Below are 10,716 nucleotides of genomic sequence, written 5' to 3'. Positions count from 1 at the left end.
AATATTCACACTTTCACATTTGTGTGAAACAACACAAATAATAAGCGGGTAATACTTGAAAAACCCAAGGTCAGCATACTGTCTTACTGTAGAGAGTCTTCAGCCTCCACTAAATCCTCCTGTGGATCCTGTGGTGTTGAGAAGTGTTAGGAGAGAGAAAAGGCAGAAAATGTTGGACACACCTGTGTAGGCACCTGTAAATGCATTATCTCATAATGCATTTACAGGGTTTTTTTATTGTTCAACTTAAATTATGGAAATTATTAGTTGTTGTTGTTGTTGTTAAACAAAACGTGATGAGTAGAGGTGGGCAGATCAATCCAAATATCGATTGTATCGATACCAACACTGGTATCAGTATCGGATCAATACTACCGCAAGTGAATCGATACTTTGTTTCTATCCTCAAAGTCCAGTATGTATCCCACTGTCCATCATTCTCTTTTGCAATTCCACGATGACAGGTCGCCAGTCTGTGGCAGGTCTAACACAGAGAGACAGCCAGTCAGTTTCACTCACATTCACATCTACAGACAATTTCGAATCCCCAATTAACCTAACCCCACTGTATCCCACTGAACTGTGTTAAATACATTTTTATCTTTTTTTTTAAAATGAAGAAATATCATCACGTTAATTCTTTATAGCCTATGGCAGATTTAAATGACAGAATACATCAAGACAGACTCCTCTCCTCTACACAAGCGCCCTTAGGTTAAAAGTATCGGTATCGGTATCGGCAATACTGTTCTTAATTTACTTGGTATCAGATCTATACCAAAATTTGCAGCATCTCCCAGCACTAGTGACAAGTGTCATTAGTGACTATGAATTTGTGCAATCATTATATTCTACTATAGTAATACATGGTCAGTATGATAGCACACATTCAGAGTTGGTTGCGTATTTTAAACTTACATGGTTTCAGTCTCATTTGAGTCCAACTCCCGTCTGCTTTGGCCATCAGCTGACCTGTGACATAATACAGAGGCTAACATTCAACAGAAAAGCCCAAAAACATTCTTTTATAGACTTTTTCAGATATTCTCTCTGACTCTATATTTATAGCCATATATCACAAAAAAATAGCTATTTCTCTGATTGTTGTTAATTTAGTCATTTTATCATACTAGCTAACACTCAGAGTGGATAACATTGCTTAAACAGGCCAGACAACTACATGCCGTAATGTAATATTAAGCTAATATTCCATTCAGTCAACCCAGCAAAAAGTCAGATTTTGAGGCCCTTTCTTGTAATTTCACAATTTTGGATGAAATGACATTAGGATAAAACACTTTACAATTAATTAGTTGTTCTTTGTTAATACTTTGGGTTTGTTATACTAACGTGGCATCAGTAAACATGTCCAAAATCAAGCGTGTGCTGATAGCATACAGCATACAGTCTTATGGCAACTCTAAAGCCATGTTAGGCCTTAAATAGTAATATAATTCAACAGGACATCCCTAGCTCTACACTTTTATAGCTGACATTTTGCTATCTTTCCAGTCCTACTGACCACAGTGTCTAAAGCTCACCAACTTTAATCCAGTATTATTCATTTGCACTGTGAAACCTCTTTGGATTTTCTGCGCAAACGTGCACTGGGAAAGAGCATGCACTGGGAGACCACAAGTTGATTTATTGAGTTGATAAGGTAATGTAAGAAAAACCAAATAAGGAAATGATATCCTGGCTATACTGAGCTTCCCTCACAGCACAGGCACCAAGACAAGTGGGATATGAAATTACCACTTGTCTTGAAGGTGGGGGTGTAGGTTTCCTGTTGGTGCTACTTGAAAGTGATGAGCACAGCTCTAAAGTACTCAGTAAATGACGTATTGTACTCCTAGGACAATCATCTTTTCATTACAACATTCTGTTATGAATTGCACCTGAAACCGTATTGTGCGCCACTTTATATCATGCACCGTCTTCCCAAAATTGTTAAAATGCTAATGCATCAGGGTCCCTCCCTGTTTTTCCGACATTCCCTGCCTTTCTGGATTCCCTCAGTCCGCCCACCTCCTCCAAACAGGAGGTGAATCAGTTAATGTGATTCACCACACCTGATCTCCATTACCTCATCACAATCCTCGCTGGTTTATTTGTTTTTGTTTTTTACATTTCCAAACACGTGTTTGTTAAAAACACTCCACTGCATCTGGACTGCATTTGTGGATGGATTTGTGTCTTTTGTCTTTGTTCAGCTGACTGAAATGAATCACCAGTGAGCTTCCCTCAATGGTGACTTATAAAGGACCATGTTCATCTGTGAGTCACTGTGCTTTATTTACTCATTAAAAGCCTATTTAAAAAGTCAGTATGAGAGCAATTACCTTTGTGCACATTGTATAGGCTAATCCATTACAATGAGACACAACAGCTACAGAGCTTTAAACTGAATTAAGTGATTCAAATCAGCAAAATGTTCCCACCACAGCTCAGACTACAGACTGGGATATTCAAATGAAAAAGCTGAAGGTCACAGTATGATGAAGCCAGCAGAACTACAGAATCTGCTGAACTCAAAGATGCTGCACTGGGAGGTGTGGTCTTTTAAACTCATCAGAAAATGTGAAACCTTATAAGCAGGGTTTGTACCCTTTAAACTGTGCGTGGCAGGCCACCTCACTGAACTGCTGTGGCTCAAACGTGTGGTATCCACAGACAGTCCTGATTCTGATCTAATAACATACATGGTTAAATAACTTACCAGGTGTTTTACTTTATATTTATGGTGAGACCCAGTCATGCAGACCTTGTGGCTTCCCTAACCTGATAATATGGGCACCAAAAAATGCACGAGGTTCCATGTAAAGTAAACAGCGTGTTCCTGGTCTCAAACATTCCATCAAAAATAAACTTGACTTTATGGAAATGGACTGGAATTTACCAATACATTTAGTTATTCTATGCACTACATCTAACTTGTAGCCACGGCCAATTTGGAATTGCTATGCAACCTAAGGTGCATGTCTTTGGATTGAGGAACTAAACCCACACAGCCACAATGAGAGCATAGAGACTCCCACAGAGAAGGCCTCAGAGTTTCATAGTTTTCTACTGTGAATCAACAGTGCTGACCACCGTGCCACCCATCGTCCAGCACTGCACTTTACATACATACAACACCCTATTAAGTTTAGGGTCATAAGTCTTGTCTATGTCCAGAAAACCTTATTTTGCCTCTGCTCAAATCCATTTAAATATGCCAGGTGAAGCAAACAGCCAAAGAGGGGAACCTTTATGCTACATCTTGAGTGTTAAGGCTGGGAATGATGTCCCACTTATGACCATATTCCAGAATCAGTAGGTTGAAAATGTCTTGCTAGGTTGTCAGTGTGTTGCTTCCTAGCCATTGGTATTGCTAACAATACCTGGAGTACAGCATAAGATTCTTTTTTGCACTTTAAAACACTGCTGCATGAGTAGATCCTGGTCGGTGCTCTGCATAAACCTTAATAAGGGAGTAACAAATGCAAAGAGTGGTTGTACAAATTATAAGTTCTAAAGTTTTACTACTGTTTATGCACGCTATGCTAGCCTGATTTGGTAAAAGATTCATGCTGCAGATGCCCATCTTCCAGCTACAGCATACGAAAGGGCTGATGAAAAAACAACCTGGGTCAGAGTGCAAGTGTGCTGGTGTCTGTAATGAAGAAGGACCTTTAGCGCTAGCTTGGAGAATGACTGAAAAATACAGCTATTTAATCAAAGACATGTCTGGAGAAATGTACGCCAGCTAAGATAACAAACTCCTGGTGTAGTTTCTCAGCAAGTTAAGAAAGTCATGGTCTGCTGAATGGTGTTGCTGCTAAGCTGAAACAGAACAAAGAGGACTTGTTTGTTGCAGATAGAGTCATAGGAGGGGAAACATTTTTCCCGATATGCAACTGGAAAATATTTTAGTGCAATAAAACCATGTGTAAATGGATGGAAAAAATGCAATAATAGATCAAGTGTCTTTGAAATAATGCAACTGAGGTTGTGCAGGAGTTTCATGACTTTAAAGAACCCTTGAGGCTTAAAAAATCCCCACAGTTAATGTCAGCTATAAAAAAAACCCCTAACAACTTATAATTTAAAGATATGCCACAGCCATAACTAGAGGTGTGTGCTGCAACATCCACACACTGCAAAAGCCAAGTTCGTGTTAAGATAGTCTTACATGTAATATTAAAATTCTGACATTGATTTACTTTTTCTTTCTGGTTTTTAACACACTTAAGGATCTGGGATCATAGTAACATGACAAGACTACTGAAACATTTCAGACATTTTTACAGAGAACAGGTGAACCGGTGAGTCTGGACTCGTGTGATCAAGAAATGCACGAAGGGCTGCAGGACAGATGAAAGTGGGCGGACCTGAATGATAATAGTACAAGCTGCAAAAACAAATGATTTACCAATTACAAACAAACTGGCAACCACAGAAAACCAGCCTGTAGTTTTTTTTCTCCCTCTTACACACCATGTGACCCTACCATTCAATATCATTTTACTATTTCACAAGAAATATGAATACCAGTGCCACTGTCATGACCCTAAATTTGACACTTCTTCAGCAAGTAGCTATCTCAGTTTAGCACAAAGATGGGGAGAGGCAAAGCAGTTAGTCAGGGTTTAAGCAGTGGCAATAAAACCTGCCATTCAGCAGTGACACTTTGCATGTAAGTAAGTAAGTAAAATTTATTTATATAGCACATTTTACAGATAAAAATCACAAAGTGCTTCACACTAAGATCAGGTTACAGGAGGTTAAAAAAAAGCTCCAAGTTGACCTCAAAATCACCCTCTTATGCTTGTTTTTCAGTGGTCAAACAGACCTTATGGGACCTACAGGCAGTTTCCCCCTCCAATTAAAGTCAGAGCTGACTGGAGATGTCATCACTCTTTACCACCTTCAAATCTAGTGATGAGTATGATGGGTGTAGGCATGCACAAAAAAAGTTTGATTTCTATGTATTCATTAAAACTTGGCATTTTAGACATATTGTGACATAATATAACTTGTTAGCTGTTACAAACTGCTTTTTGCGATCTTCTGGCAACTACAAATGATTTTGATTGAGTAGGCTACACTCTGACTAGGGAGAGTAGTGAAAAAGAAAAAAGGAGTGCTTTAATCTTCATCAAGCTTTGTCTCCAGAGGATAAATGTCATGGTCTATGCTCGCTCATGCTTCTGACACACTGTCTGTTGGACTAAAGCCATTATCAGACTCCTATCATGCAGTTTGATCCTGACATGTTGCTCCTGTTGTCCTGTGCAATCTGCAGACATGGTGGCTCCAGCAGCTTCTTCTCAGGGGGGCAGATTCATGCTGTGAAAGCACTCCAACCAGCGCATAGGTATCATGAGCAAATTAGACCTTATTCAGCAGCTTTCACTGGTTTGTATGGTGAAGCAGATTATGTTTTATTTGCTACTTTAACCCAATAGGAATGTACAGGCTCTGGCCATGAATATTGTTTTTCTCTTCCATTTTACACCTCTGAATGTCATGATGTTTGTAGGCTCATAAGTGCATATGTAAATGTAGTCCTGGTTGTGGGTGTGAGGAACATGAGCCTCCTGAGCAACAATAAAACTTTGCAACTTCATTGCATATTTTCTCAAGGAGCCAAAGGTGAATCATTTGTGCATTTTACACAATATAGAAGTGAAACTCCATTTTTCATAGCTTTTAAAAGCTAATGCAAGTATTTATTACTTGTCTTTTTTCCAGCAGAATTTGTGAGATTTATGGGCATGTGGCTTATTCAGCCTATACCTCCAAGGTCAAACCAAAGCTTAAAACCACAGAGCCTGACATACAAAAACAGGAGAAAAGAGATAACAAAATGCTACACATTCCATATGCAGCTCTGACTACTTCCATGAGGGTATTTAGAATTGCCTCATACCGCATACTCGAGTACCTACATGTTCATGTTAACAAGCATAGCTACATGTTAGCAGGAGGGACTATGCGCTTACCTGCTGCTCCTTGGCAGGTAGCTCCATGCCCTCCTGGGTTTTAATTGCACCTTAGAACACATATGCATCAACACTACAATGAGCGGGTGGAGGGAGGTTTGGAGTCTTCCCCCACCCCCATTCTCTGCGGCCTGCTGGAGCGGGAGGGCTAGTAGGAGGAGTTGGCCGTCCGACTGCGGTCTGGGGTGTGGGGCCTCCCTGCTGCTGCGGAGTCGGGGTGGTCTGCCTCTCCCCACCGCAGGGAAAAGGGTAACACCAACTGGGTCTGGGTGCAATTCCCCCCTCCAGGGGCAAGGGTACCTAGACCCGGTTTGTAGAGTACGCTTGGGGAGTGTGATTGTGTGTACAGCGTCTCTTTATGTCTGTCTCCACGCTGGTTGAGTGTGGAGTGAGTGCATATGAGAGCATGAGGGTGGGAATGGATGTTTGTGTCTGTGTGTGCCTGTATGTCTGTGTCTATATGTCAGGTTGGGTATCAGACGCCACCTCTCTGGGGACACCTCAGGCCCTCCAAGGTTTGGAGGCCTATCTCCACCCACCACCACTTCCCCTGCCGGTGGCGGACTCCCTCAGGTGTCGGTGTGTTGGTGGTTCTTTGTGTCTGGGGGTGGGTGTCCGGGTACACACCGGCTCACTCCTTGGCGGCCGCTTGTCGGGGCCTGGGGCCTGGGGCTCGCTCGGGCCCCTTTGGAGGTGGGGTGCCCCCGGCCTCTCGGCCTAGGGCTCGGTCACTCAGGCGCAGCTGGGGGCCGGCGGAGCTCACGGGCGCGTCACTGCAACTCCCCCTGGCTTCTGCTCCGCGGCTGCTGGGCGAGCCCTCATCTGGGACTCTCCTCAGCTCTTACTGGAACAGTGGCGCGGCTGCCCCTCTGTTGGTCTTCCATGGTCTCTTGTGTTCTGGGGGCCTCTGGATGTCTGGAGTTTTGATCTCCTCCATACCCGCTTCACACCCTGGAGGACGGGGCTGTGGCCCCCCCACACTCCCTAGCAGATCATTACATGGAGAAACCTTTGGAATGCAAGCATGCTGATCCACACAAGTATGCACACATGGGTATTCACAGACGCGGACTAAAGCTTTCTTGGCTGCTGCCTCAAAGCACACTGTGCGCTGTCTATCTTGCGTGCTGCACAATATCGTTTATTACTTAGTAAATACTGATATCTATGACTAGCTAGTTTATTGTGATGGTGCTTTGTTTTCTCTATTATTATGTTGCTCTTTGTTGTTTGCTGTCTCCTCTGTTTGTTTTTGTTTGTTTGTTTTTTTTTTTTCTTCTCCATACAGGTGACCCAGGAGTTCTTTTTTTTTTTCTCTCTCTTCCCCCCCCTTCTCACCGTCTCTTCTCCCCTTTGGTTTTCTTTCTTTCTCTCCCCCTCTCTCTCTCATTCATTCCCCCTGTCCTATTTATTTAAAAAAAAAAAAAAAAAAAAAAAAAAAAAAAAGACAAAGGATGAACTGAAGCTCTGCCATCACGTAATGTCGCATACTGCTGTTTCTGATGTCATTTAAAAAAAACAAAAAAAAAACAAAAACAAGCATAGCTACATGTACTACGCTACAAGTACCCAGATGAGGTACTCATAATGATTAGTTGACTATTTAAAGCTATACACCTACCACACACCAAAAGAGAAGAACCAGGCTGATTTGTTGTACGCATGTTTAAAAATGTGGGAGTGTGGTCAGACTGGACCGCAACACGCCCCTCCAAACAATTTGGAGCTTGTAGGAAGATGGTGGTGATGCAGCTTCAGGTTTGATACTAATAATATGTCACTAGTGTGGTGGAGATTTTTTGTAGATGTTAAACAATCCACCCACATGGGGCCACAAGCCAGTGTGCTCCTAGTTCCAGACCAAAACTCAGAAAAATGATGAGGGTTGAATCAGGTGAGCATCTAGTGTAAAGTCTTTGCTGAATCAAACACGCGGATCATCAACTAATAGAAGAAGGTTCTAGGAAAAGATGGAGACAGATGATCTGCTGTGGTGACCCCTAAAGGGAGATGCTGAAAAAATAAGAAGTTACATTTTTGTCTCCAAGTTGAAAACTTATAAAAGCACAACTTACTGTGTTGAATTCATGCACTTTGACTTTTGACTTTCATGTTTACTATGACGCACATAGTAAGCACAGTATGCTGCACAAAAGGTGTTGCTTACATGATGGGGGCAGGTTTGAAAAAGAGAAAAGCCCACAAGCTGGCTGTTGACACCACAGCTGTCATGCTGGCCAATCAGCTTTCTGCAGCCACCTATTCAGTCACTCACATAAGCGTTCAAAAATACAAACACAGGGTTGTCACACGAGCTTTAGGTTGTAGTGCTTTTGCCTGTGTAAGGGCTCAAAATGTGTGCCAGTGAGAAAGAGCGCTTTAAATGTGGCCCTCCCCCTTCAGATCCTTTCAACTGAAAACTCTCAGCCCTTTTTTTTCTTAACCTCCCTCCACACATTCCTCCACGTGCTGTGTGGACGCCACGTCAGCTGTGTCAGCCTGACTCTGCACTGACTGTGTGTGTCTGTGTGTGTGTTTAAAGAGCTCTGAAGGACCGACTGCTTGAGTTTACAACCTGTGAGGCTTCCTGCAATAAATACCACGGAATCAAATAAAAATCGCGTTCAACAACTTAACAAAGTACTCCGTGAAAACTGAACTTAAACATACTGAGACCTTAAGAAGGAAAGGTCAGAACACATAACAGGAGACACAGACCAATCCTAAATTCAATGAGTTTGATTAAGGCTAGGGAACATGGTGTGCTTTTGGTTACATGTTGGTTAAGCCCCAAACAAGTGCTGCCACTGAGTAAATTTCTATGAGAAGTTAAAAGGAGTTAATTTGAGCATTTTTCCTCTGGCCTTTAGTGCTCCTTATCCATCTAGATTACTGTGGCGCACCCCGTTTTAGAGACATTGACTATAGCCTGCATTCTACCGACAGTAGTGGAAAAGCCCAAAAATGCATTTTAAAAACTCATCAGCAGCGTCTCTTTCCAGAAATCATGACTCAGTTACTACAAAAAATCTTTTTTGGTAGCAGTTTGACGTAAAAGCCTGCAGCTAACATTACAGGTCAGCTGAGTGTTTGAATACAGTTGCGTTGTAAGTAGCTGGATGTTTGTTTCCACAGTGTGACACGGTGCCACAGTTACTGAGTGTCATTTAGAAAGAAAAAAAGCCCATGATCATTTCTGCAAGATATTTTCTAATATCTTTTTTTTCAGATGCATTTCTTGGCTTATTGAGCACCACACAGAAAGTGGCACGTTGTTCCATTATATTTTACAGTAGGCTTGCATTTCTCCAAAACTGGGCGACTCATTCAAAAAAAAAGTATATTAAAATAAATCCCTGGATGCCAAAGGATTTTGATTTTGAAACTATCCCTTTTGCCATAACCAAGGACTGGGTCAGATGTCGAGGACCAAGAAATACATAATAAGAGGTGGGCTACTGGAACAAGACACACATAGACTAGGACTAAGAACGTGAAAATGGCAGGACTGTCTGTGCAAAGATTCCCCCGAGAGTCTGCCACATCTGTGCTGCTTATGGATGAGAAGTTTGTAAGTCCCGATGGCATACACCTCCTAAAGTGGCCGAGAACAACAAGAGCTAATATCCTCTGAGAGTTTCAGTTCCAGACACATAAGCAGCTGCTGGCGAACCAACTGCAAATGTCGGTGTTTGACAAGAAGCAGACGAGAGCAGTACTGATAGATGTGGAGATCCCAGTTGACAGCAATATCAGAAAGAAAGAGAATGAGAAAACTGAGAAGTAAGTGGTTGAAGGAACAACTGGAGCAGATGTGGAAGTCCAAAGTGGTCCCAGTGGTACAGCATTAGGAGCTGTAACCCTCAAACTAGGCGACTGGCTGCAGCAGTTTCCAGACACAACATCTGAAGTTTCTGTCTAGAAGAGTGTAGTCCCTGGTGACAGCTAAGATACTGCGCAACTCCTTGGCCTCTGCTAGACAACAGGAGCTTAAGGAAGACAGCACCCATATGTAATATTTCATTCATATATAAATACAATTCAAAAAGCAGTCAAAAACATCTGGAACTGTTCCAAATGCCTCGAACAGTACAGCCCTTCAAAGCTATGTATGTAAGTGTAGAGGAGTAGGCATGGATGGCTATCTAGAGAGCAGAGTCAGGTGTAGAATCTGTGACGAAGCCTTTTTTTTTTTTTTTTGGTCTCCGGGGTGTCGAGGCAGCAAACTCCTGCCAGCAGATTCCTGCCTGAAATAGAGCGAGTGGAGGATTTCACTGACCTGACCCACTCAGCTGCATTGCACACATCATATTCTCTCTGATGACATAGTAGCACATTTATTCTTGGAGAGGACTCTGAATGAGGCATGCTACAGCTGCATGAGTGAAGGTGGGGCCAGTTGCTACAGTATAGCCGGCCAATCAGCAGTGTTGGTGCCACCTCTGCTTAAACACATGATCATGAGTGAAAGAGTGCCGTGTGGATCACTGAAATACGTTTTTTTTATTTTACAAAGGTGCATGTTTTTGGCTTTGTGACAGGAACTTTCTCCAAAGTAAACTCTAGAGAAAGGTCATTCTTTTTGTATTTTTTTCCATAAGTTGTATATGATATAGAGCAGGCTGGCATTTAACCTTACAAATATAGAATGGCTGTGCGGCCAAACACAATTCAGGCTCAGTGTCACTCTGTGAACACTTCGTCACTTTTCCTGGAGGGAGAAAGAAAT

The 10,716-nt window shown here is 42.2% G+C and overlaps 1 long non-coding RNA gene across 1 annotated transcript; it reads right to left on the bottom strand.

The window, feature by feature from the left end:
- Positions 1-363: 363 nt before the first annotated feature.
- Positions 364-6,053, bottom strand: LOC143418760 (uncharacterized). Its single transcript, XR_013098777.1, has 3 exons — positions 5,988-6,053; positions 919-972; positions 364-484 (listed from the first exon to the last, which is right to left on the bottom strand). It is a non-coding gene; the product is annotated as an uncharacterized LOC143418760 (long non-coding RNA).
- Between the last annotated feature and the right edge of the window lie 4,663 nt (positions 6,054-10,716).

Source organism: Maylandia zebra, linkage group LG5 (assembly GCF_041146795.1).
Source record: "Maylandia zebra isolate NMK-2024a linkage group LG5, Mzebra_GT3a, whole genome shotgun sequence".
Classification (NCBI taxonomy): domain Eukaryota; kingdom Metazoa; phylum Chordata; class Actinopteri; order Cichliformes; family Cichlidae; genus Maylandia; species Maylandia zebra.
This window is presented reverse-complemented; position numbering and strand designations above follow the sequence as displayed.